The 26,975-nt window shown below is 52.0% G+C and overlaps 1 protein-coding gene across 1 annotated transcript in view; it reads right to left on the reverse strand.

Moving 5' to 3' along the window:
* Window positions 1–26,975, reverse strand: part of LOC140391353 (dynein heavy chain domain-containing protein 1-like) — a 275,539-nt gene that overhangs the window by 61,862 nt on the left and 186,702 nt on the right. The gene's annotated exons all lie outside the window — the stretch shown is intronic.

Here is a 26,975-nt window from a genome sequence, read left to right on the forward strand (position 1 = left end):
AGGGGGCAACAGAAAGCTACTAAAAAAGCTATAAAGAAGAGTAAGATAGATTATGAGAGTAAGCTTGCTCCGAATATAAAAACAGATAGTAAAAGTTTCTACAGATATATAAAACAAAAAAGAGTGGCTAAGGTAAATATTGGTCCTTTAGAGGATGAGAAGGGAGATTTAATAATGGGAGATGAGGAAATGGCTGAGGAACTGAACAGGTTTTTTGGGTCGGTCTTCACAGTGGAAGACACAAATAACATGCCAGTGACTGATGGAAATGAGGCTATGACAGGTGAGGACCTTGAGAGGATTGTTATCACTAAGGAGGTACTGATGGGCAAGCTAATGGGGCTAAAGGAAGACAAGTCTCCTGACCCTGATGGAATGCATCCCAGAGTGCTAAAAGAGATGGCTAGGGAAATTGCAAATGCACTAGTGATAATTTACCAAAATTCACTAGACTCTGGGGTGGTCCCGGCGGATTGGAAATTAGCAAACGTGACACCACTGTTTAAAAAAGGAGGTAGGCGAGACTTCCGGGTGTGGCGATGCGGAGCTAAGCCGCACGATTCGGCAGCTCTCGCGAAGACGGACTTTTGGGCTCGCTAACGGAGCCCCAACGGAACTTTTGATAAAGACAACCCGTGGGGAAGGAAGGAGAAAGGTCCCCTACTAACCGGCATGGACCGGACCCGCAGCGAAACGGCGAAAAAAGCGGCCCTGGAGCAGCGGGAGAAGAAAGAGAAAAAAAGCAAAATGGCGGCACCCACGGACAAAGAGGAGATGCAGGAGTTCATCAAGCGCTGCTTCGAGGAGCTGCGCAAGGCGATGGTGGCGCCTATGCTGGCAATAATTGAAGGACTTGGAGCAACCCAGAAAGCCCAAGAGGTGAAGATCCAGGAAAAAGTGAGTGAAAACAACGACGAGCTTGTGGGTCTGGCGGAGAGAGTGGAGCGGCACGAGGCGCTACACAAGACATGGGTGGGAAGACTCGAGGACCTGGAGAACAGGTCGAGGAGAAATAATTTGAGGATCCTGGGTCTCCCAGAAGGAGTGGAGGGGGCCGATGCAGCGGCATATGCGGGCACAATGATCGGGACGCTGATGGGTGCGGAGGCCCCCCCGGGATTGCTGGAGCTGGAAGGGGCGCACCGAGTGCTGGCGAGGAAGCCCAAGGCAAATGAGCCGCCAAGGGCGATGGTGGTGAGATTTCACCGGTTTACGGACAGAGAGAGGGTCCTGAAATGGGCCAAGAAGGAACGGAGCAGTAAGTTGGGACAATGCAGAGATCAGAATATACCCGGACTGGAGCACGGAGGTCGCTAAGCGGATTTCAACCGGGCCAAAACGGTGCTGCATCGGAAAGGAGTGAAATTTGGAATGTTGCAGCCAGCGCAACTGTGGATTACACATAATGGCCAACACCACTACTTCGAAACGCCCGAAGAGGCGTGGACCTTTATACTAACTGAAAAGTTGGACTCTAATTGAGGGTTTGTGTGGGAGGGGGGTGTTTGAGGGTTGAAGTATGATGGTTGTTGTATATAGGGGGTCAACCACGCGCAGGAAATGCTATATGGGCTGGGGACGAGAGACAAGGCCACGACAGGAGCTGCGCCATGGGGGGGGGGGGCGGGGCAGGCTCTGGAAAGTGCGGGGTTTTTTTTCCCGTGCGCGGCAAGAAAGGCGGGAAAAAATAAATAAAAAGTGCGGGAAGGGGACAAATGAATGTACATTGATTGGGAGACTCCCACACGGGTGGGGGTCAAAGGGATGGCGGGGGAAGCCGGGGTCAGCAGGTGTCAGCTGACTGACGGGAGGGATATGGGGGGAGCAAAAAAGCTAGACGGGGATCTAGCGGGGGGGAGGGGGAGGGGGGGGGGGGGAAAGGGGAGGGGGGGAAGGGGGGGGGAGAGGAGGGAGTGGGGGAAGGGGGGGTGAAAAGGGTTGCTGCTGCACTGGCCGAAAGAGAATGGGACACAGAAGAGGTGGTTGGGACGAGGGTCCCCCGGTTGGGGGACTGGAGAGTGAGGGAGACGCGGACAAGGGACTGGCCCAGAAAAGGAGATGGCTAGTCGGCCGGGGGGGGGGGAGGAGGAGAAGGTGAGAGTCCCTCCAATCCGGCTGATAACGTGGAACGTGAGGGGCCTGAATGGGCCGGTGAAGAGGGCTCGAGTGTTCGCACACTTGAAGGGACTGAAGGCAGACGTGGTCATGCTCCAAGAGACACACCTGAAGGTGGCGGACCAGGTCAGGTTAAGAAAGGGATGGGTAGGACAGGTATTTCACTCGGGATTGGACGCGAAAAACAGAGGGGTGGCAATTCTGGTGGGAAAGCAGGTGTCATTTGAGGCCAAGACTATCGTAGTGGATAATGGAGGGAGATATGTGATGGTGAGTGGGAGGTTGCAAGGGACGTGGGTGGTGTTGGTAAATGTATACGCCCCAAACTGGGATGATGCTGGATTCATGAAGCGCATGTTGGGGCGCATTCCGGACCTGGAGGTAGGAGGACTGATAATGGGAGGGGACTTCAATACAGTGTTGGACCCAGCACTGGACCGCTCCAGATCAAGGACTGGAAAGAGGCCGGCGGCGGCCAAGGTGCTTAGGGGTTTTATGGACCAGATGGGGGGAGTGGACCCATGGAGGTTTGCAAGGCCGCAGGCCAGGGAATTTTCTTTCTTTTCCCATGTACACAAAGCCTACTCCCGGATAGATTTCTTTGTTCTGGGTAGGGCGCTCACCACGAGGGTGGAGGGGATGGAGTATTCGGCTATAGCCGTTTCGGACCATGCCCCGCACTGGGTGGAACTGGAGCTGGGAGAGGAGAGGGACCAACGCCCGCTGTGGCGGTTGGATGTGGGACTGCTGGCTGATGAGGTTGATGTGTGGGAAGGTGAGGGGGTGTATTGAAAGGTACTTGGAGGCCAACGACAACGGGGGGGTGCGAGTGGGGGTGGTATGGGAGGCGTTGAAGGCGGCGATCAGGGGCGAGCTGATCTCCATCAGGGCTCATAGGGAGAAAACAGAGGGCATGGAAAGGGAGAGGTTAGTGGGGGAGATCTTGCGAGTGGACAGGAGATACGCAGAGGTCCTGGAGGAAAGATTACTTGGGGAAAGGCGACGGCTCCAGACGGAGTTTGACCTGTTGACCACGGGCAAGGCGGAGGCACAGTGGAGGAAGGCGCAGGGGGCGACCTACGAGTACGGGGAAAAGGCTAGTCGGATGCTGGCGCACCAGCTCCGTAAGAGGGCGGCAGCGAGGGAAATAGGGTGAATCAAAGATGGAAGGGGATCCACGGTTCGAAGTGCAACGAAAATAAATAAAGTATTCAAGGCCTTCTATGAAGAGCTGTATAGATCCCAGCCCCCAGGGGGGGAAGGGGGGATGAGACGATTCCTGGACCAACTGAGGTTCCCGAGGGTGGAGGAGCAAGAGGCGGTTGGTTTGGGGCACCAATTGGGTTGGAGGAGGTGAGTAAGGGTTTGGGGAGCATGCAGGTGGGGAAGGCCGGACGGGTTCCCGGTGGAGTTCTATAGAAAATATGTGGACCTGCTACTAGTGAGGACCTTTAACGAGGCAAGAGAGGAGGGAACCCTGCCCCAGACAATGTCGGAGGTGACAATCTCCTTGATTCTAAAGCGAGACAAGGATCCACTGCAATGTGGATCGTACAGGCCGATTTCGCTCCTCAATGTGGATACTAAGCTATTGGCATAAGTATTGGCCACCAGGATTGAGGACTGTGTCCCGGGGGTGATTCATGAGGCCCAAACGGGATTCGTAAAGGGCAGGCAGTTAAATACCAATGTGCGGCGGCTCTTAAACGTGATGACATCGGAGGAGGGAGAGGCGGAGATAGTGGCAGCTATGGACGCGAAAAAAGCCTTTGACCGAGTGAAGTGGGAGTACTTCTGGGAGGTATTGCGCAGGTTTGGGTTCGGGGGAGGGTTTATGAGATGGGTTAAGCTCCTTTACAGAGCCGCGGTGGCGAGTGCGGTGACGAACCGGCGGAGGTCAGAGTACTTTCGGCTGTACCAAGGGACGAGGCAGGGGTGCCCCCTGTCCCCCCTGTTGTTTGCATTGGCGATCGAACCATTGGCCATATCACTTAGGGAGTCTAATAAATGGAGGGGGATAGTCCGCGGGGGAGAAGAGCATCGGGTATCGCTATATGCGGATGACCTGCTGCTATACGTGGCGGACCCAATGGAGGGGATGGTGGAGGTCATGCAGACTCTAAGGGAGTTTGGGGAGTTTTCGGGCTATAAGCTCAATGAAGAGTGAGCTCTTTGTATTACAGGCGGGGGACCAAGAAAGAGGGATAGGGGACCTACCGCTGAGGAGGGCGGAGGGGAGCTTTCGGTATCTGGGGATCCGGATAGCCAGGAGTTGGGGGACCCTACATAAACTGAATCTGACGAGGTTGGTGAAGCAAATGGAGGAGGATTTTAAAAGATGGGACATGCTCCCGCTCTCGCTGGCGGGTAGAGTGCAGTCGGTCAAAATGGTGGTCCTTCCGAGGTTTTTGTTTGTGTTTCAGTGCCTCCCCATCGTGATCACTAAGGCCTTTTTTAAGAGAGTAGGTAGGAGTACTAAGGTGTTTGTGTGGGCAAATAAGACCCCGAGGGTTAGGAGAGGGTTCCTGGAACGCAATAGGGACCGAGGAGGGTTGGCTTTGCCAAACCTAGGGAGCTACTACTGGGCAGCAAACGTGGCGATGATCCGCAAGTGGGTCATGGAGGGAGAGGGGGCGGCATGGAAGAGGATGGAGATGGCGTCCTGTAAAGGAACGAACCTGGGGGCGTTGGTAATGGCACCGCTGCCACTCTCACCGACAAAATACACCATAAGCCCGGTGGTGGCGGCAACACTAAGGATCTGGGGCCAGTAGAGAAGGCACAGGGGTGCAACGGGAGCATCGGTGTAGTCCCCGATCAGGGGTAACCACTGGTTTGTCCCGGGGAAGATGGACGGGGGGGTTCCAAGGCTGGCATCGGGCGGGGATAAGAAGAATGGGGGACCTGTTCATTGACGGGACATTTGCGGGCCTAGGGGCACTGGAGGAGAAGTTTGAGTTACTCCTGGGAAATGCCTTTAGATATATGCAGATGAGGGCTTTTGTGAGGTGACAGGTGAGGGAATTTCCGTTGCTCCCGGCACAAGAAGTTCAAGATAGGGTGATTTCAGGGGTATGGGTCGGGGAGGGCAAGGTGTCGGAAATACACCAAGAGATGCAAGAAGAGGGGGAAGCGCTAGTAGAAGAGTTGAAATGTAAATGGGAGGAGGAGCTGGGGGAGGAGATTGAGGAAGGGCTATGGGCTGACTCCCTGGGTAGGGTTAATACCTCCTCCTCGTGTGCCAGGCTCAGCCTGATACAATTTAAGGTGGTTCACAGAGCGCATTTGACGAGGGCGAGGCTGAGTAGGTTCTTTGGGGTAGAGGATAGATGTGAAAGATGTTCAGGGAGCCCGGCGAACCATGTCCAAATGTTTCGGTCATGCCCGGCATTGGAGGGGTACTGGAGAGGAGTGGCGGGAGTAATATCCCAGGTGGTGAAAGTCCGGGTCAAGCCAAGCTGGGGGCTAGCAATATTTGGAGTAGTGGGTGAGCCGGGAGTGCAGTAGGCGAAAGAGGCCGGCATTCTGGCCTTTGCGTCCCTAGTAGCCCGGCGAAAGGTCTTGCTATTGTGGAAGGAGGCGAAGTCCCCAGCCTGGAGGCCTGGTTAAACGACATGGTGGCGTTCATAAAATTGGAGAGGATTAAGTTTGCTTTGAGAGGGTCTGCGTAGGGGTTCTACAGGCAGTGGCAACCATTCCTAGAATATCCCACGGAGCGTTAGAGGAAGGTCGGTCAGCAGCAGCAGCAACCCTGTGGGGGGGGGAACGGGAGATGGCATGAAGGGTGGGGAGAAATGGCACGTTCGGCCAAGAGCCAGTGTATAAAGCTATGTAAATATACCATCTTGCCTTGTATATATCTTGCTCAGGGTGATTTTGCGTTATTTTGTTACCGGGGCGGGGGGGGGGGGGGGGGGGGGGGGGCGGGGGGGAGTTATTGGTTGTAAGGGGAAAAAATTATGTTGTTAAAAACCATTAATAAAAATAGGTAGGCAGAAAGCGGGTAATTATAGGCCAGTGAGCTTAACTTCGGTAGTAGGGAAGATGCTGGAATCTATCATCAAGGAAGAAATAGCGAGGCATCTGGATGGAAATTGTCCCATTGGGCAGACGCAGCATGGGTTCATAAAGGGCAGGTCGTGCCCAACTAATTTAGTAGAATTTTTTGAGGACATTACCAGTGCGGTAGATAACGGGGAGCCAATGGATGTGGTATATCTGGATTTCCAGAAAGCCTTTGACAAGGTGCCACACAAAAGGTTGCTGCATAAGATAAAGATGCATGGCTTTAAGGGGAAAGTAGTAGCATGGATAGAGGGTTGGTTAATTAATAGAAAGCAAAGAGTGGGGATTAATGGGTGTTTCTCTGGTTGGCAATCAGTAGCTCGTGGTGTCCCTCAGAGATCAGTGTTGGGCCCACAATTGTTCACAATTTACATAGGTGATTTGGAGTTGGGGACCAAGTGCAATGTGTCCAAGTTTGCAGACGACACTAAGATGAGTGGTAAAGCAAAAAGTGCAGAGGATACTGGAAGTCTGCAGAGGGATTTGGATAGGCTAAGCGAATGGGCTAGGGTCTGGCAGATGGAATACAATGTTGACAAATGTGAGGTTATCCATTTTGGTAGGAATAACAGCAAAAGGGATTATTATTTAAATGATAAAATATTAAAACATGCAGCTGTGCAGAGAGACCTGGGTGTGCTAGTGCATGAGTCGCAAAATGTTGGTTTACAGGTGCAACAGGTGATTAAGAAGGCAAATGGAATTTTGTCCTTCATTGCTAGAGGGATGGAGTTGAAATGAAATGAAAATCGCTTATTGTCACAAGTAGGCTTCAAATTAAGTTACTGTGAAAAGCCCCTAGTCGCCACATTCCGGCGCCTGTTCGTGGAGGCTGGTACGGGAATTGAACCGTGCTGCTGGCCTGCCTTGGTCTGCTTTAAAAGGCAGCGATTTAGCCCAGTGAGCTAAACCAGCCCCTTTGAGCTAAACCAGCCCCTTATTTAAGACTAGTTTAAGACTAGGGAGGTTCTGCTGCAATTGTATAAGGTGTTAGTGAGGCCACACCTGGAGTATTGTGTTCAGTTTTGGTCTCCTTACTTGAGAAAGGAGGTACTGGCACTGGAAGGTGTGCAGAGGAGATTCACTAGGTTAATCCCAGAGCTGAAGGGGTTGGATTACGAGGAGAGGTTGAGTAGACCGGGACTGTACTCGTTGGAATTTAGAAGGATGAGGGAGGATCTTATAGAACATATAAAATTATGAAGGGAATAGATAGATTAGATGCGGGCAGGTTGTTTCCACTGGCGGGTGAAAGCAGAACTAGGGGGCATTTCCTCAAAATAAGGGGAAGTAGATTTAGGACTGAGCTTAGGAGGAACTTCTTCACCCAAAGGGTTGTGAATCTATGGAATTCCTTGCCCAGTGAAGCAGTAGAGGCTCCTTCATTAAATGTTTTTAAGATAAAGATAGATAGTTTTTTGAAGAATAAAGGGATTAAGGGTTATGGTGTTCGGGCCGGAAAGTGGAGCTGAGTCCACAAAAGATCAGCCATGAACTCATTGAATGGCGGAGCAGGCTCGAGGGGCCAGATGGCCTACTCCTGCTCCTAGTTCTTATGTTCTTAATGGGCTCCAGCATTGCCAGCAACCGCCCTTCTCTCTGACTAGTTCTCTCTCCCACACTGCAGCCTGCTATCTCAGTTGAAGTGTTGGCAGACGGCTGGCCTTCTCCCCGTACTCATACAGGATCCCAATTACTCTCTAGAACTGCCCACCGCGTTTCCTGTCGTCAACAAATTGAATTCCCCTTACAGCTTCTTTTGCTTCACCAAGAATTCTCTGGTCGGGGAACTTAGAGCACCGTCGCTCCAACTCCAAGATATCACCCACCAAACGTCCCTTTCTGCCCTCTCCACCTTATCCCTATGGACATGTACACAATCACCACCCGCTGTTCCATTGCCTTCAATGGCTCCCAAAACGTGGAGGGTGAGAAATTCCCGTTCTGATTAAACTCAGTACACTCCTTAATTACCAAAGTCATCTTTCCCCAACACTTTTCATTTGCCAATAGTGCCGAGTCCGTCCTCCACAGGGGTCTTTGTGACTGGGCCACTCCCAACCTCACATCCATAATGTGTGGCGCATAGTCCAAAACCACAATCGCCCCATAGTCCACCACCCCCCTTACCCCCGGGAGAATCGAGTTGCGCACTAAAAACGTATCTATGCGCGAGTACAGCCAATACACAATACAACCAAAAACCCCCACTGACCATCTCAAATGGACCCCTCAGGCACACACCTCCCTAGCCATCACCAACATCTCCCTCTTATTAAATAGAACAACAACCCCTCTCGACTTGGAGTCAAATCCCAAATGGTATGCCTGACCCACCCACCCCTTTCGCAACCTCGCCTGGTCCTGAATCCTGGAGAAACACCATCTCTTCCTTCAACTGTTCACATGCGCAAATACCCTAAAAAGCTTCACCGGCCATTTGACCCCCCGCATATTCCAAGTCACTGTCCTCACCGGTTGTTTCTGAACCCCCCATTTAAATCTGTCACCCCAATCCATCACCAAACCATCTCTGTCCCCATTCTCCTTTCGTGTCCAAGCCAGTCGAAAATGGCCTCTCACTCCCCTCTGTCCCGTCTTCACCCAATAAACTATCCACCCCGCCTGCATCACCAACACCCTCCCCCTGGCTTCCCATCGCAGCCCCCACCTCCACATTGCTTACGTTCACCAGCATACTTGCGAGCGTAGCAACTCCCACCTGTAGATAGAAACAAAGGCCCCACCCATATCAACCAAACTGCCCCTCCCCCACATTGCCTATCCACCTCCGACCGTTGGAGGAATCCCGGCCCTGACCCAACCCCGCCCCCCCTCCCCCCCCCCTAGATCCTCCCCTCCCCCAACCAACAGCAGAGAGACCCCCAGGATTCTGACCCACGCCGCCACCCCCCCACCCTTCAGCCATTGTAAAATACCAACAAGGCCAACATGTCAAAACAGAAAACAAAAGATTGGTCAACATTATACACACATTTCATAAAAATCTAAAACATCAGAAAACATTCCCCCAATCACCCTCCTCGAAACTATGCTTTTTAATAGTCGGGTGCCTCTCAGGCAACGGCAAATAATTCTCTTTCCCCTTCAAAGTCACCCAAAGTTTAGCCGGGTACAGCACGCCAAACCGAACCTTATTTCGGACAAGCAGCACCGTGGCCCGATGGCCGGTTAAGGTCAGTCCGCCATTCGGCCAAGTGGCACCTGGCATATTCGGATCCGCTGGCCCTCTCCAGTCCAGTCTCTCGTCAGGCCCGTCACCCTCAGGATCTGTTCCTTCACCGAGAGTCGGTACATCCTCAATGTCACTGCCCTCGGTAACTCCCCTGCTCTCGGATCGATGTGCTCGACCCAGCTCCCGGACCTTCTCACAGACCCCCTCACCCGCGAGCTTCAACAACACCTACCACACACAAGCCCCACCCCCTCCGCAGGCCTTTGATGCATTGGTTCTGCCGCCAAGACCGATTCTCCTGGTTGTTCACCTGAATTTTCAGCTCCTTGCAGACCGCCCCCAGAATCGCCACCTCTGCCTCCAACTCCACAATTCCATCACTGTGGTCCATGACCGTCCTTTCCATCTCTTGGAGTGTCACACCTTGTGACTCCAGGCACTCCTCCACCTGCTCCATGGCCCTGCGAAGAGAGGCTGTCACTCCTCACTCGCCTTCGACCAGTCCTCTTGCATCTCTAGCCGATGATGCTGAAGTTCTCCCTTAAAAAGCCCCACCAACTTCCGGGTGCGGCTATGCAGAGCTACGTCGCGTATTCGGTAGCTCCCGCTTGGAACGGACTTTTGGGCTCTTTTGCAGGGCCCCCACGGCATTTGTTTGACATTTCCCGGTGTGGCAAGAGGACTGCAACACTCCCCTGACGGTGTCCCCCAGGAGTGTTGTGTCTTTTGGCTGCCAGGCCCGGCAGAAGCAGTGGAAGATTTGGCTGCAACAGGATGAACAGCATTTGCAGCAGTTTGCAGCATGCAAGCGGGGGAAGGGCAAGCTTAAAGCTGCAAACAGTCCTGAGGACCTTTATCAAAAGTGAATTCTAACAGCAGAGGTAACAACTGTGAAAAGATCTCACCAGGGCCACTGAAGAAGCGGGGACGAGTCTTCCGGTGGCGGCCATGGAGGAGTAGGTCACGCATTCGGCAGCTCCCGTCTGGAACGGACACTTAGACCTTTTTCAGGCGTTTCCACGGACATTTTGGGGCAGATTGGTGAAGCGAACACTGCCAAAAGGATTCTCTCTCGAGACTTTTGGGCAATTTTCAGGGCCCCCAAGGGCACTTTTTCGACGTTTCCCGGTGTGGGAAGGAGTTAATAATAGTTCCCCGTCAGTATATGGCTTTAACTAGGAGCGGGGTGACAAAAAAGGTGGTGGTGGACCAGAAGAAGGGAGGGAAGAAGGACAAAATGGCGGCGGGCGGAGACCAGGCAGCGTGGAGGCAGTGGGCGGAGGAGCAACAGGAGGGTATCCAGCGCTGCCTCAGAGAGATTAAAAAGGACCTGCTAGAGCCGATGAAGGCTTCTATTGATAAGCTGCTGGAGACACAGACGGCCCAGGGGGTGGCGATCCGAGAGGCTCAACAAAAGATCTCTGTCAATGAGGACGAGATCTTAGTCCTGGCGGTAAAGGTGGAGGCGCACAAGGCGCTCCACAAGAAATGGCAGGAGCGGTTCGAGGAGATGGAGAATCGGTCGAGGCGGAAGAATCTGCGGATTCTGGGCCTCCCGGAGGGGCTGGAGGGGCCGGACGTGGGGGCCTATGTGGTCACCATGTTGAACTCGCTGATGGGAGCGGGGTCCTTCCAGGGGCCCCTGGAGCTGGAAGGGGCCCATAGAGTGCTGGCGAGGAGGCCCAAGGCTAACGAGCCTCCGCGGGCGGTGCTGGTGCGGTTCCATCGGTTCGTCGATCGGGAATGTGTGCTCAGGTGGGCCAAGAAGGAGAGGAGCAGCAGGTGGGAGAACGCGGAGGTTCGGATATATCAGGACTGGAGTGCGGAGGTGGCGAAGAGGAGGGCCGGGTACAATCGAGCGAAGGCAGTGCTGCACAGGAAGGGGGTGAAGTTTGGCATGTTGCAGCCGGCGCGATTGTGGGTTACCTACAAGGACCGGCACCATTATTCTGAGTCTCCGGAGGAGGCGTGGGCCTTTATTCAGGCCGAGAAGCTGGACACAGACTGAGGGTCGGGATGGGCGACTGGGGACTGCGGTGGATATGTTATGTCTATTTTTGGTTCGGGGGGGGGGCCTTTGCATTGTTTTGGGTTTCTTTTTCTCTGTGTTTTTCTCTTTCGGGTTGGGGAGGGTGGATGGGGCGGGTTGGGCACTGTTTTGGTTGGTGGCGGGGCCTGGTAGGTGGAGAGGGCGGGATTTTTTTCCCGCGCCGAAGACTGGGGGGGACGGGACCGGGGCGGGGAAGCAAGGATTGTTTCCCGCGCTTAGAACGGAGGGGGAGAGCCTGTGAATGGGGAGCGGGAGAGGAGGGTGTGCCACACATTGGGAGGAGTCGAAGGGGAGGCGGGATTGGCCGGGGTCAGCAGGAGTCAGCTGACTTGCGGAAGTGCAATGGGGGGAGTAAACCAGCTAGGATGGGTCCTAGCCGGGGCGGGGGGGAATCGAGTTGCTGCTGCTAAGATCAAGGAGGAGCTGGAGCGAGTGAGGTGGGTCAAGACGGGGATATGCCGCTGTGGGGAACAGGCCGGGTGTGGGGTGCGGGCGCGTGGCTGGCCGAGGAGGGGGTCATGGCTAGTCGGCGGGGGAGGGGGGCGGGTAGCCCCCTAATCCGGCTGATAACCTGGAATGTAAGGGGACTGAATGGGCCGGTTAAGCGGGCCCGCGTGTTTGCGCACCTGTAGGGGCTCAAGGCGGATGTGGTTATGCTCCAGGAGACACACCTGAAGGTGGCAGACCAGGTAAGACTGAGGAAAGGGTGGGTAGGTCAGGTGTTTCACTCGGGGCTAGATGCCAAAAATCGAGGGGTGGCGATCTTGGTGGGAAAGAAGGTGTTATTCGAGGCGTCGAGCATTGTGGCAGATAATGGCGGTAGGTACGTAATGGTAAGTGGTAAGTTGCAGGGAGAGAGGGTGGTACTGGTCAATGTGTATGCTCCGAACTGGGACGATGCGGGTTTTATGCGGCGTTATAGGGCAGCATGGTAGCTTTGTGGATAGCACAATTGCTTCACAGCTCCAGGGTCCCAGGTTCGATTCCGGCTTGGGTCACTGTCTGTGCGGAGTCTGCACATCTTCCCCGTGTGTGCGTGGGTTTCCTCCGGGTTCTCCGGTTTCCTCCCACAGTCCAAAGGTGTGCGGGTTAGGTGGATTGGCCATGATAAATTGCCCTTAGTGTCCAAAATTGCCCTTCGTGTTGGGTGGGGTTACTGGGTTATTGGGATAGGGCGGAGGTGATAACCTTGGGTAGGGTGCTCTTTCCAAGAGCTGGTGCAGACTCGATGGGCCGAATGGCCTCCTTCTGCACTGTAAATTCTATGATAATCTATGTATGTTGGGTCAGATCCCAGACTTGGAAGTGGGGGGCCTGATAATTGGGGGAGACTTTAACACGGTGTTGGATCCGGCACTGGATCGCTCCAGGTCTCGGACGGGTAGGAAGCCGGCGGTGGCTAGAGTGCTGAGGGGGTTTATGGACCAGATGGGAGGGGTGGACCCTTGGAGATTTGCAAGGCCGGGGGCTAGGGAATTTTCATTCTTCTCGCATGTTCATAAGGCTTATTCCCGAATCGACTTTTTCATTTTGAGTAGGGCGCTGATAGCGAGAGTAGAGGATACCGAGTATTCGGCAATAGCCATTTCGAACCACGCCCCGCATTGGGTGGACTTGGAGATGGGGGAGGAGAGGGGCCAGCGCCCGCTGTGGAGCTTGGAGGTGGGGCTGTTGGCGGACGAGGAGGTGAGCGAGCGGGTCCGAGGAAGTATAGAGAGGTACTTGGAGACCAACGACAACGGGGTGGTTCGAGTGGGGATGGTATGGGAGGCACTGAAGGCGGTGGTGAGGGGAGAGCTGATCTCCATCAGGGCCCACAAGGAGCAGAGGGAGCGGGGGGAGAGGGAGAGGCTGGTGGGGGAGATGGTGAGGGTAGACAGGAGGTATGCGGAAGAACCTGAGGAAGGATTGTTGAGGAAGAGGCGCAGCCTCCAGGCCGAATTCGACCTGGTGACCACCAGGAAGGCGGAGGTGCAGTGGAGGAAGGCCCAGGGGACGGTCTACGAGTATGGGGAAAAGGCAAGCCGGATGCTGGCGCATCAGCTTCGGAAGCGGGATGCAGCTAGGGAGATCGGGGGAGTTAAGGACAGGGGAGGGAGCGTGGTGCGGAGTGGGGTTGGCATCAATGGGGTCTTCAGGGACTTTTACGAGGAATTGTACCGATCTGAGCCCCCACGGGAGGAGGGAGGGATGGGCCGTTTCCTGGACCAATTGAGGTTTCCAAAGGTGGAAGAGGGACTGGTGGCGGGACTGGGGGCCCCGATTGGGCTGGAGGAGCTGATCAAAGGGATAGGAAGCATGCAGGCGGGGAAGGCACCGGGGCCAGACGGTTTCCCGGTCGAGTTCTATAAAAAATATATGGACCTGTTGGGCCCGCTGTTAGTTCGGACCTTTAATGAGGCAAGGGAGGGGGGGCTTTACCCCCGACGATGTCCCGGGCACTGATCTCCTTGATCCTGAAGCGGGACAAGGATCCCCTACAATGTGGGTCTTACAGACCGATTTCCTTGCTAAATGTAGATGCCAAGGTGCTGGCGAAGGTCTTAGCCATGAGGATTGAGGATTGTGTGCCGCAGATCATCCATGAAGACCAGTCGGGGTTTGTGAAGGGGAGGCAGTTGAACACGAATGTGCGGAGGCTTTTGAACGTTATCATGATGCCGGCGAGGGAGGGGGAGGCGGAGATAGTTGTGGCGATGGACGCTGAGAAAGCCTTCGATAGGGTAGAGTGGGGGTACCTGTCGGAGATGCTGAAGAGGTTCGGGTTTGGGGAGGGGTTTGTCAGGTGAGTTAGGCTGTTGTACGAGGTCCCGATGGCGAGTGTGGCCACAAATAGGAGGAGGTCCGAGTACTTTCGGTTGCACCGAGGGATGAGACAGGGGTGTCCCCTGTCCCCCCTGCTCTTCGCACTGGCGATTGAACCCCTGGCTATGGCACTGAGAGAGTCGAGGAACTGGAGGGGGTTGGTGCGGGGTGGGGAGGAGCACAGGGTGTTGCTTTATGCGGACGACCTGCTGCTGTATGTGGCGGACCCGGTGGGAGGAATGCCAGAGGTAATGAGGATGCTTAGGGAATTCGGGGACTTTTCGGGGTACAAGCTCAATATGGGGAAGAGCGAGCTGTTCGTAGTTCAGCTAGGGCTCAGGAGAGGGGGATTGGCGAGCTCCCACTAAAAAGGGCGGAGAGGAGTTTCAGATATTTGGGGGTCCAGGTGGCCAGGAGCTGGGGGGCCCTGCATAGGCTTAACTTTACAAGGCTGGTGAAGCAAATGGAGGAGGAGTTCAAGAGGTGGGACGCGTTGCCGCTGTCCCTGGCGAGTAGGGTGCAGTCAATCAAAATGACGGTGCTCCCAAGGTTTTTGTTCCTGTTCCAGTGCCTCCCCGTGTTTATCCCGAAGGCTTTTTTCAGGCGGGTTAACAGGAATATAATGGGGTTTGTGTGGGCGCAAGGGACTCCGAGGGTGAGAAGGGTGTTCCTGGAGCGGAGTAGAGATAGGGGGGGGCTGGCGCTGCCCAACCTCTGTGGGTACTACTGGGCCGCCAATGCGACAATGGTGCGCAAGTGGGTGATGGAGGGGGAGGGGGCTGCATGGAAGAGGCTGGAGACGGCGTCCTGTGTGGGTACGAGTCTGGGGGCGCTGGCAACGGCGCCGCTGCCGCTCCCTCCAAGGAGGTATACCACGAGCCCGGTGGTGGTGGCGGCCCTCAAAATTTGGGGGCAGTGGAGGCGGCATAGGGGGGAAGTTAGGGCCTCGGCATGGACCCCATTACGGGGGAACCACCGGTTCGCCCCAGGAAGAACAGGTGGAGGGTTTTCGGGGTGGCACAGGGCAGGCATACGAAAGTTAGGGGACCTGTTTGTGGACGGGAAGTTCGCGAGCTTGGGTGAGCTGGAGGAGAAGTACGGGCTCCCCCCCGGGGAACACCTCCAGGTACTTACAGGTAAGGGCGTTTGCCAGACGGCAGGTGGTGGAATTCCCACGGCTACTGCCACACACAGTACAGGACAGGGTGCTCTCGGGGGGGTGGGTGGGAGTTGGGAAGATCTCGGAAACTTACCAGGTGATGCAGGAGGAGGAAGAGGCCTCGGTGGTGGAGTTGAAAGGTAAGTGGGAGGAGGAGTTGGGAGAGGAGATCGAAGAGGGGACGTGGGCAGATGCCCTAGGGAGGGTGAACTCTTCCTCTTCGTGCGCGAGGCTCAGCCTCATACAGTTTAAGGTGCTGCACAGGGCACACATGACCAGGACAAGGATGAGTAGGTTCTTTGGGGGTGAGGACAGGTGTGTTAGGTGCTCAGAGAGCCCAGCAAACCACACCCATATGTTCTGGGCATGCCCAGCGCTGGAGGAATTTTGGAAGGGCGTAGCGAGGACGGTGTCGAGGGTGGTAGGATCCAGGGTCAAACCGGGCTGGGGGCTCGCAATATTTGGGGTGGCAGAGGAGCCGGGAGTGCAGGAGGCGAAAGAGGCCGGAATTCTGGCCTTTGCGTCCCTGGTAGCCTGGCGAAGGATTCTCCTTCAGTGGAAAGATACGAGGCCCCCAAGCGTGGAATCCTGGATCAGCGATATGGCAGGGTTCATTAAATTGGAGAGGGTGAAATTCGCCTTGAGAGGGTCGGTACAAGGGTTCTTTAGGCGGTGGCAACCGTTCTTAGACTTCCTGGCAGAACAATAGACATTGGTCAATGGCAGCAGCTCGGGGGGTGGGGTGGGGGGGGGGTTACTTTATTTTTGTTGATGTTATTTACACTGGAGTGTCTGAGGGGGTGTATACACCTGTTGTCTTAAGTCGGGGTGTTAATGTTAATTTATTATTTAGGTACAGGGGGGGAGGGGTTTGGGGGGGTTGCTTTTTTAGATTGTGTTTTGTACTTAACCCTGTTGGGTTCTTTTTTCTTTCTCATTTTATTATTGATATTTTACGAAAACATTTATTAAAAATTATTTTAAAAACAAATATAAAGCCCCACCAATTGTTGCACTGGTAATGGAGTGGTCGACAATGCTCCCCCCGCCTCCGCCATGCCTTCGGCACCACGCAGACCCTCCAGCTCTAACACCGTTGCCTTATTCGACGTCTGTCAGCCGCCGACATTCCACCTCAGAGGAGAATTCACTGCCCACCACTTATTCCGCTAACCTTCTGATCAAAGAGCCCATTAATCAATCAGAAAGGGCCGAAACTGAAACCTTCAAGCAAGAGCTACCCTGTGTGCAACCAATCTGCACATGGCCACAACCAGAGGTCTGCCTCTTCACTACATTTCGCAGGAGGTGCATTCACTGCCGTCCATAAACCACCGGGGGGGCATGCTGGTCCCCGCAATGTCCAGCGGCTCACCGGTGGCCAATCAGGCCTCAGTGTCTCTCAAATCCAAATGTTGCACTCCTTTCTTAATGTGGGGGTGTTGCCAAATTAACACCGGAGTCCCCAATAATGTTGCCGAATTAACTAGATATGGCAGTTATTAATGATGGTGATGCTTTTCAGAGTCGCCTGGTATCAAATGATACCGCCACAAGGCTTTACCGGATATCAATCACAGACCAAACAACCAGTTAGTCTGTTCAAGTTCAAAGATAGTTTATTTACACACAAAGATTACTTCGACATGCAACATAAAACATTACAAGTTAAACTACACCTGACAACTACAATAACCTATACTTAACTTCAGGGCAACCGGCTCTTTGCAGATGGACAAGGCCTTTGTCCGGATCTTGCGTGGCTGGGTGGAAGAAGTGGTTTTGTTTCTGCTGGGCTCATCCGTCTGGTAGCGATCGTTGGTCTTGAACTTGTCTGTCTGGTGGTAATGCTACACTTGGGTTGGCACAGGCCGGGTCCAAGAGAGACCGAGCACATGGCTGTGTCTCTTTTTATCCGTCTGGGATTTTGCGCTCTTTGGGGCGGTCCTTAGCTTTGGACCCAATAATTCGACAGGCTTCGATCACTGCCATCGATTTTGGCCAATAAAGGGGCGAGTGCCTTGATGGCTGGGCGTGTCCTGATCGGTCATTGACCTTGGCTGTTTGGGCTTTCTTAGCAAAGGGAGTGGCGCCAGTTAGTCTGCATCTGTATCGGTTCCCCGAGTACAGTCCTTTTGTTCTGGGGAAATGGGCCATGAGAATGCAAACGAGCGGGGGTTTCGATCGTGTCTCACTATCTGGGTTGCAAATACACACACAAGCTCTGAGTGTGTCTGAGTCCTGGGTTGGCCATAATTCCCATGGTCCTTTGCAGGTGGCCATCTGAGATGGCTACATCCCGTCCTCTTGATCTTGAACGCGAAGCGTGGTGGATCACACTGTTGATCCCTCATCCGTCCATGGTGTGCCGGTTACCCTTGGTCAAGGACAGGTTCTACACTACTCTGTCCTATGTTTTGGAGCATTTACCTAAATTTTATGAACACACCATACATTCATCATCTCTAAGGGGTCACTATAAAACATTCAACTATTACACATTTAACTTATTCGCACAAGGGAATATCTATCATTATCTAAGCTACTCTCATGCTGCTGGCAAATATAAAAAGGAACTTATGTACAATGCAAAATTTTTAAACCAACGGCAGCATCACATTTCTACTTAACTTATCAATGTTACAGAGGTGTACAATCTTTATTATTATCAGTGGTTACATTATTTGTTGGGTTGGGTGAATTTCGTAGAAGGGGGCTGGGAGTGTATATATCGGGGAGCGGAAGGCTCTTTTTCGCCATTTGTGGAGTCTAAGTGTCTGGATGACACTGCTGCAGATTATCGCTATCACCAGAAGGGCCTCTACTGTATATGAAAGGGAATACCATGTTTTCGCACCAAGTGGGGGTATCAGTGTTTATCTCTATGTGTGGTGTGGTGTCTGGGCTAGGGGTATCATGTTGTGTGGTCATGTTCGGGGCTGGTGGTGTGTGGTACAGAAGCTTGCAACGCGCGCAGTTGTAGGAATCCAGCGATGATCACAATGGAGGTCATCAGTCCTCTCGTCAACTGGTCTTCTGTTCTTTGTTCTTCGTATATTCCTGGGGGTGCAAGCATAATATCTGTTATTATCGTTGGTTAACATCTCGTTCTGTTTGTCTTTCTCTCCTTAACTCCAATGACCCATTAGAATCGTCACCATGTGTGACTCCCTCATTTTATTTTGAAATACCATTTTGTCGAGACAAGAAATGCACATTTTTAAAGTACAGAGATTCTCGCAGCTTGTGGTCGATGCTTGGAGTGGGTGGACAATTTCTTCGACCAGTCTTTCTTAAATCACAACCATGGGAGGTTGAGGCTTATCTTAACCAGCCGAATTTCAGGGTGGCCGGTTTTATAAATTTTCATCGGTATCGTCCTGTCTTACCAATCTACAAAAGTTGTCGCGGTGCCAAAGAGGGGTTCGCTTGTCGTGAGGGGCGGTGGCAGGAAAGGGCAAATTACTGTTGTCGGGCGGTGGCTCTGGCTGTGGAAGGGGGCATAGGGGGCCAAGCATGTACTGGTCGTGGTTCCAGGGGCTGGAGTGACTGGAGCCGGGGAGGTTGTACCAGTGGTCAGTGATTGTGGTCAATTTGGGGAGGCTGGCGCTATCGTCTGAATCAAGCTCAAGGTGGAAAGTCGCATTTGTGGGCGGAGACGAGGTCGGGTCTGTGGCCGAGGACGCACTGTCATAGCTGGGGGAGGGTTGGACTAGGTTGTCGATGGGCGGGGTGGAATCATCTGCTATTGCCAGGGAGATGTGGTGGGAGTGGCTACATTGGGTTCCATAGACTTTGAGTTGGTTGATGTGGAACCAGCCAGTTTTACCATTGGGGTATGGTATCTTGTACACAGAGGGGCTCACTTGGTCATGAGGGTGTGGGGGGTGAAACCTGTGGAACTGGATACGGTGTTCCTAATAAGCATAAGGGCGAATGGGAGGACGGTGTCCCATGTGGTGTTATGCTGTTGCACCATTTTTCTAATGGTTGCTTTCAAGGTGTGATTCATTCGTTCAACAATGCCGCTGGGTTGGGGGTGATGCGCTATGTGAAACTTTTGCTTGATTCCAAAAATTGTTAGGACATTTTGCATGACTCTGCCGGTGAAATAGAACCCTTTGCCTGACTCAATGCTGTGGGGAAGACCCCAGTGAGTAAATATCTGTTCGGTCAAAATCTTAGCTGTGGCTTTTGCTGTGTTCGTCCGGGAGGGAAATGCTTCTACCCATTTTGTAAAGGTGTCGATTACTATTAATACATATTTAAAATCATTTCTGCAGGGGGGGAGGGGACCAATGTAGTCGAACTGTAAATTTGTCCATGGCCATTAACAGGTCGGGTGTGTCTCAATTGTCCTTTCTCGGAGTACCTTTCAGGATTGTTCTGTGCACAGATTAAACAATTCTCAACAAGATGCGCGACGCCTGCTTTTAAATCGGGCCACCAACACAAAGGTTTTAAATGGGCAATGGTATTGTCTATCCCGTGATGTCCGTGTCCGTCATGAAACTGGCAAATTATCTGGTTTCTGTCCTGGGTGGGGACCACATAAATACGATTTTTCAAAACTATACCGTCCTGTACCGCCAGTGAGTCCTTGAATTTGTCGTAGGGGGCTGGGAAATTACCATCTAAAACTTGCTTAAGAGTGTCGTCTGTCTTTTGGGCCTGGGCTAAATCTTCGATATTGGTCTGTGAAACCTGGACTGCGTGTATCGGTTCACTTTCGGGGGGTTGCCAAAAGTGACCATGACATGATCCTGACTTGGCTAAGGCGTCTGCCTTTACGTTACCGGGTGGGGAGGAACGATGATGGCTTCTCACTTTGATTATACCATATGTGCGGTCTTTTGCTGTCGTAAGGATATGCTTCAACAATGGGGCTGAGGGTAGGGGTTTACCATCAGGGGCAGGAATTCTGTCAAACTATTGCACACATATAAACTGTCCGAATGTATGTCTGTGGGGGTTGGAAAGGAATCGGGGTGCTGCACTACATATGCTATAGCTGCTAATTCAGCTGCTTGTAATCCTAGGTGGCCGGGCAATTTTAAAAATATTAAATATTTCCTCTAATGCGCGTCTTCCACATAAATTCCACAACCAGTTATTCTCTTTCCATTTTCAATGGTGGAGGAACCGTCTACATAAATTTTTAAACGTTGCCCGTGGTCTGGGGATTCTGATGCCTGCTCGTGTGTGTAGTGGCTTCGGAATAAAGGGTCCTGTGTGGTGTTTGGCTGCAATGATCTGGCACTCATGTAGGGTTCCTGCATACTGAAGGTTGTCTGCTAAAAATGTGTGGGTCTTTGTACGTTTAACTGTAATGTCCCTTCCTTGTAACAACAGTGTCCAGCGAGCTGCTCTGATCTGGCTGACTGAACTGTCCTTTAATCTACCATCTAACAATTGCTGCGTTGGGGTGTGCTCGGTTAAAATCGTTACGGGGTTAAGGCCTGTGATATATGCAAAATACTACACTGCCCAAAAGACTGCGAGCAAGTGCCATTCGCAGGCTGTAAATCCTTGCTCTACAGCATCCAAAACTCGTGAGGCACAGGCTACGGGTCCTAATCGGTCATGTCTTTCCTGTAGGAGTATTGCTGATAGGGTTCGGTCGGTGGTCGCTACTTCTACGACGTAGGGAGAGTGTGGGTCTGGAACTTGCAAAGCAGGGGCTGTGCCCAGGGCGTGTTTTAACTCATCGATGGCGTCTGTGTGCTGAGGAAGCCATTCCCATGGGCCGTTCTTTTTAAGGAGCTCTGAGAGTGGGGCTGCTTTTGTGGCAAAACCATCTATATGGTTCCTACAATATCTAACTAATCCTAAGAATGACCGGAGTTCATTGACATTGTGGGGCAGGGGCAATTTAACTATTGACTCAATTCACTTCTGTTCGATCTCTCTCTTCCTGTGGGTGATAATAGTGCCTAAACAAAGGACCTTTTCTTTTAGGATTTGGGCTTTTTTCGGGTTAACCTTGCATCCAATTGATTGTAAGAGACCTAGCAATTCTGAAAGAAGCTTAACATGCTCTTCCTTTGTGTCCGTCTGCAGGAGTAAGTCGTCCACATATTGAATAAGGCATTCGAGACGGGAAAACTTGGAAAGTCCGTTGGCCAATTGTCGGTGGAAAATGGAGGGTGAGTTGTGGAAACCTTGCGGGAGGCATGTCCACGTGTACTGCTGCCTTTGAAATGTCAATGCGAACTTGTATTGACAGGCTTTATCCAAGGGAATGGACCAGAAGCCATTGCTAAGGTCCAGCACTGTAAAGTACGTTGCTTGTACTCCTTGCTTGAGCATGGTTTCGGGACTCGTGGCAACGGTGGGGGCTGCTAATGGGGTGACCTTGTGGAGCTCTCGGTAGTCAATGGTCAATCTCCATGAACCGTCGGGTTTCTTTACGGGCCAAATTGGGGCATTGTTTGTTGAGGCTACGGGCCGAATTACTCCTTGATGAGTAAGCTATTGATGACTTTTGAGATCTCACCCTAGGCTTGCTGTGGGAAACCGTATTGCTTCTGGGGCTTGGGATCGGGGCCTGAAATTGTGACCATTCCTGGGATCTTCCCACAATCGTGTTTGTGTTGGGCGAAGGTTGCTTTATGTTTTCTGAGGACCTCTCGAATTGTCTGGTCTGTACTAATTGTTTGCGGATCAAACCAATAGTCTCCTACTGAGCAAATCATGTGTTCGTACTGTGAGCGTGGCGGGGGCTCTCGCTGTTTTGCCCATTTTCCATACACACCTATTCATGGGGTCAAAGGAAAGGTTGTGGGAGCTCATAAAGTCGATTCCTAGAATGTGCTCGGCTGTTTGGGGCAAGTCGACTAAAACAACGGGGTGCCTGGTGTTTATGGTTCCTATCTGAATATCTACGGGGGCTGTAATGTATCCCTGCTGTACATGTCCTGGAAATCCACTAAGGGTGATGGTGTCTGTGGTGGGCCATTTGTCGCGCTGAAACATTGTGGAGAAGTTTAAAGTGGTGCGGGACCCCCCTGTGTCCCAAAGGAATGTCCTACTGGTGTCCCCAGACTGTGCCTGTGACTACTGGTCTGCCTGATTTGTCCCAGAGTGTGTCGCAGACCCAAATTGGGGAGTCCGAACACCGTCAATCTGTGGTGTTGATTACTGCTTTATCTGTTTGGGCACTAATGCTATGTATGGGCCTAACATTGTCCCTAGGTGGGGCATTTGTTTGCTGGTGCTGTTGCTGGTTCGGGGGGTTTTGTCTGCATTCGCGGGCGAAATGTCCCATGTGTCCACAATTATAGCAACCCCGTGGTGCCTGTTCTCTAGGGTGCTGTCCTTCATGTTCTCCCTCATTTACCCATGCTGGGTCCTGGTTAGTCCTGACTGGGTGCATATTCGCCTCTGCCTTTTCCTGATCTGCCTTCCTATGTAGGGATTGTTCCCAAGCTCTGGAGAGTCGCTTTAAAACCCAAACTTCATTATGTGTGGCGTCTGTGGGGTGGTAATTTACACAAGCCTTTTGACCTGCTTCTGTGGCGTGGGAGACCAAAGTGCGGGTCCATTTAGTTGAGTCATCGTCATATAAGTGTGCGCGGTTCAAATCCCCAAATACTGCTTTAAAATGGATCCAAAGACGACCTGCAAATGCAGTCGGATGCTCTCCCTTCTTTTGCCTATGGTTCAAACCTTCTATGGGGTCACCCTTGATGTACCCAATCGAATCTAAAATAGCCGTTTTCATTTTTTGCAGGCTTCCTCCTCCTACATTCTGGGGTACTGGTAAAGCTGAGCTAACGGACGGGTCAAGGCTCATGACTATAAGCTTAAATTCCTCCCTTTTGTCTCGACCGTGCATAACCGTTTGCTGTCGTACTCTCTCAAAGAAATTATGTGGATCTGCAGTGGCTTCGAATGGTTCAATTTTGGCGCAGGTATCTCTCAATTGGGTGATGGTTAGTGGGGTGGTGTAAGCAAAGCAAAATCAAGCTCATCCCGATCCGATGACTTGCGCTGTGTGGTGACTGGATTCATGGGGGTGTGTGCTGCCTGTGCAGTCGGTGGTGCGGGTACTTTCCTTTTCGGAAAGACAGAGCACAGTAGATCACGCGAAATGTAGACGACAAATATAGAAGTTGCAGTCACTGCTGTCAGTGCAAAAAGGTTTCAGAGATACCTTTGGACAAGATTTAGATGAGGAGAATGGCCCCAATTGGACAAGAACTAAATGAAACCGCCCATAGATATGTGAGAGCCCCCCAGGCCCCGAAAAGGGGGGGAAAGGATGGCCCTATGGAGCACTCGTAAAGCTGCTTTTAAATCCACGCATTGACTCGTTAACTGTACTACCTGCTGTTCTGTCTCTTCTCGTACCAAAATTGCGCACTGTGTATCTTGGTAGGCTTTATCGTACTGGGTCTGAAAGCTGCTAAGGTGAACTAAACAAGATTGGTGTGCCCGTTTGGCAGTAGCCATCTCTTTATCTTTAGCTGCCAATTGTTCCCGGAGTGCTCATTAATCTTTTCACATTCACTATAGTTTCTCTCATTCTTCTCCTCTTTCTCAACTAGCTGTCTGCGGAGCGTCCTCACAACCTCCTCTGTGCCTAGCAACTGTGCCAAACAGGACACTATTGCCATCGGCTTACGAACTTTCGCTGCATTCTTCTTATGTACCTCGGGTAGGTTGTCCCACCAGGTTTGTCCTATGTTTCCTGGACCTGACTCATCATTTGAACAAAACTTGGACCAAAGGGGCCATCCTTTCCCCTTCAAATACTTCCTCAACTCCTCTTCCCATATGGGGCACGGCTCTGCTCTGTTGGTCGCTGCAACCTCGGGTTCCTGCGGGTTCATTAGGCGTTCCATCGCTTTTGTGGCCATTACTACTATTATTACTATTATCTCTTTTTTCCTACCGTTAATCTCGGTTTTCCTACCTCTAAGTTCTCTTTTGCTCTGCTTCTAACTTCTCTTTTCCTACCGTCAATTTGGGACAGGGGGACTAAGACGGTGATTCGAACAGTGGGTATGGCCTAGGCTATTTTCCAGTTCACAATACTCACGATAGTTTTACGCAAAATGTTTATGAAAATGAGTTTACCTTATATTAGTACGCATGCAGGTTAATACACACTTCAGAATCTTGGTGATTTGATCGATACGGGCCTTACACTTGTGGTTTCTTTCACTTTTCCTCAATTGGATTTCTAATGCAAAGTTTTGTGGGTTCTCTCGGAGTGACAAAATCACTTCAAGTCGAGTCAACAAACAAAGGACAAAGAAATGTACAGCACAGGAACAGGCCCTTCGGCCCTCCAAGCCCGTGCCGACCATGCTGCCCGACTAAACTACAATCTTCTACACTTCCTGGGTCCGTATCCCTCTATTCCCATCCTATTCATGTATTTGTCAAGATGCCCCTTAAATGTCACTATCGTCCCTGCTTCCACCACCTCCTCCGGTAGCGAGTTCCAGGCACCCACTACCCTCTGCGTAAAAAACTTGCCTCGTACATCTACTCTAAACCTTGCCCCTCTCACCTTAAACATATGCTCCCGAGTAATTGACCCCTCTACCCTGGGGAAAAGCCTCTGACTATCCACTCTGTCTATGCCCCTCATAATTTTGTAGACCTTTATCAGGTCTCTCCTCAACCTCCTTCGTTCCAGTGAGAACAAACCGAGTTTATTCAACCGCTCCTCATAGCTAATGCCCTCCATACCAGGCAACATTCTGGTAAATCTCTTCTGCACCCTCTCTACTGGTAAATCTCTTCTGCACCCTCTCTAAAGCCTCCACATCCTTCTGGTAGTGTGGCGACCAGAATTGAACACTATACTCTAAGTGTGGCCTAACTAAGGTTCTATACAGCTGCAACATGACTTGCCAATTCTTATACTCAATGCCCCGGCCAATGAAGGCAAGCATCCCGTCAGATGTCGCCAATAATGTTGCCAATTGGCACCGGAGACGCCAATAATGTTGCCCTTTTTAATGAGTGGAATACTATCCCACCAGTCGGCACCAATAATGTTGCCGAATTAGCTAGATATGGCAGTTATTAATGATACTGATGCTTTCAGAGTCGCCTGGTATCAAATTATACCACCACAAGGCTTTACCGGATATCAATCACAGACCAAACAACCAGTTAGTCTGTTCAAGTTCAAAGATAGTTTATTTACACACAAAGATTACTTCGACATGCAACATAAAACATTACAAGTTAAACTACACCTAACAACTACAATAACCTATACTTAACTTCAGGGCAACCGGCTCTTTGCAGATGGACAAGGCCTTTGTCCGGATCTTGCATGGCTGGGTGGAAGAAGTGGTTTTGTTTCTGCTGGGCTCATCCGTCTGGTAGCGATCGTTGGTCTTGAACTTGTCTGTCTGGTGGTAATGCTACACTTGGGTTGGCACAGGCCGGGTCCAAGAGAGACCGAGCACATGGCTGTGTCTCTTTTTATCCGTCTGGGATTTTGCGCTCTTTGGGGCGGTCCTTAGCTTTGGACCCAATAATTCGACAGGCTTCGATCACTGCCATCGATTTTGGCCAATAAAGGGGCGAGTGCCTTGATGGCTGGGCGTGTCCTGATCGGTCATTGACCTTGGCTGTTTGGGCTTTCTTAGCAAAGGGAGTGGCGCCAGTTAGTCTGCATCTGTATCGGAATCATTGAGATGACTACAGTGGAAAGTCTGCCTCCCTACAACAGAAACTGCAGCACTAGCATCAAGCTCCATATCTAATATCCTGGTAAATCTCCGTGTGGAGTTTGCACACACGGAGGTATAGTATGTGGTTGTATACAGAGTAAATCTCCCACTACACTGTCCCCATCAAACACTGCCAGGACAGGTACAGCATGGGGTTAGATACAGAGTAAAGCTCCCTCTGCACTGTCCCCATCAAACACGGGGTTAGATACAGAGTAAAGCTCCCTCTACACTGTCCACACAAACACTCCCAGGGCAGGTACAGCACGGGGTGAGATACAGAGTAAAGCTCCCTCTACACTGTCCCCGTCAAACACTCCCAGGACAGGTACAGCACGGGGTGAGATACAGAGTAAAGCTCCCTCTACACTGTCCCCATCAAACACTCCCGGGACAGGTACAGCACGGGGTTAGATATAGAGTAAAGCTCCCTCTGCACTGTCCCCAGCAATCACCCCCAGGACAGGTTCAGCACGGGGTTAGATACAGAGTAAAGCTCCTTCTACAGTGTCCCCATCAAACACTCCCAGGACAGGTACAGCACAGGGTGAGATACAGAATAAAGCTCCCACAGCACTGTCCCCATCAAACATCCCAGGACAGGTACAGCACGGGGTTAGATACAGAGTAAAGCTCCCTCTACACTGTCCCCATCAAACACTCCCAGGACAGGTACAGCACGGGGTTAGATACAGAGTAAAGCTCCCTCTACGCTGTCCCCATTAAACACTCCCAGGACAGGTTCAGCACAGGGTTAGATACAGAGTAAAGCTCCCTCTACACTGTCCCCATCAAACACTCCCAGGACAGGTTCAGAATGGGGTTAGATACAGAGTAAAGCTCCCTCTACACTGTCCCCATCAAACACTCCCAGGACAGGTACAG

Source organism: Scyliorhinus torazame, chromosome 15 (assembly GCF_047496885.1).
Source record: "Scyliorhinus torazame isolate Kashiwa2021f chromosome 15, sScyTor2.1, whole genome shotgun sequence".
NCBI classification, from domain to species: domain Eukaryota; kingdom Metazoa; phylum Chordata; class Chondrichthyes; order Carcharhiniformes; family Scyliorhinidae; genus Scyliorhinus; species Scyliorhinus torazame.